Raw genomic sequence first — 1153 nt, 5'->3', positions numbered from 1 at the left:
CTTCAGTGTGAGACTCTGGGTCCCCAGCTGATAAGGTGCTGGTCTTTCTGTTTCCTTTGAGAACCTTTGTCTCCGAAGATGCTGCGGTGAGTGACTCTGAGGACAGAAGGGCGAGGAGGAGCCTTCCCTCCCAGGCGGTGCCCCTGGATGAAGCTGGGAACATGGTGGCAGCAGCAGCAGAAGCAGAAGCCACAGGCTGAGGCTGAGCAGGCAGCTCCTGGGACCTTTCTGCTTTTGGCAGATGAGAAGGGGGTTCTGGTGTCAGTTACCCACAGGTCTGGAGCCTGTGGCAACATCAGGGCTGATGTCACAGGAGTGGCATTGAGTCCTCAGGCTTCAGCCCAGTGAGGTTCAGGGAGCCTGGGTTGTGACTTGAGCCAGAGAATCAGTCAGGGATGCTGAGAGTTAACTACTATCATAACAGATGAGGGTTTTGGGGACTGTTGCTGGGACCACTTAGTATTAAGACATGCATTGGACACTTGTGATGTGTCCTGAATCACACACAACTGGACTCTGTGTCCCTGGTTCTCTTCTGACTCATCATGGACTCTGTTCCCAGGGCATACAGCCCCACATCCAGGAATTGCTGCTCAATTTGAGAAAAATCTCACAATGTGTAGGTGCCATGGACAGGCTTGGGGGGTAGAAGTTAAAGGATGTGGACAGATTTTGCAGACAATGTTCCCTTAGTGTCTCTCAGGCCCCAGTATTAGGCCAAACAATCGAAGTAAGCAGCTGTCTTGTCAGAGGAGTGGGGGCTGCTGAGGGAAGCCCATGTAGATGGGACAGTAGGTTTTTGTCTCACTTCCCCACAGGCCTGGAGCACTGTGTGAGCACTCAGGCTGCTGTCCCATGAAAAGCAGTAATAATCAGCCTCATCCTCAGCCTGCAGCCCACTGATGGTCAGGGAGGCCGAGTTGCCAGACTTGGAGCCAGAGAATCGGTTGGAGATCCCCGAGGGTCTTTTGCTATTATCATAGATGAGGAGTTTGGGGGCTGCTCCTGGGAGCTGCTGGTACCAGCTCACATAATTACTTCCGATGTTGGAGCTGCTTCCAGTGCAGGAGATGGTGACACTCTGTCCTGGGGCTCCAGACACGGAGGGCGGTTGAGTCAGCACAGACTGGGCCCAGGATCCTGGAAGAGGGAG

Source organism: Hipposideros armiger, unplaced genomic scaffold, assembly GCF_001890085.2.
Source record: "Hipposideros armiger isolate ML-2016 unplaced genomic scaffold, ASM189008v1 scaffold_2863, whole genome shotgun sequence".
Taxonomy (NCBI): Eukaryota; Metazoa; Chordata; class Mammalia; order Chiroptera; family Hipposideridae; genus Hipposideros; species Hipposideros armiger.
The sequence above is the reverse complement of the archived record's forward strand: the minus strand, read 5'-3'. Positions refer to the sequence as shown.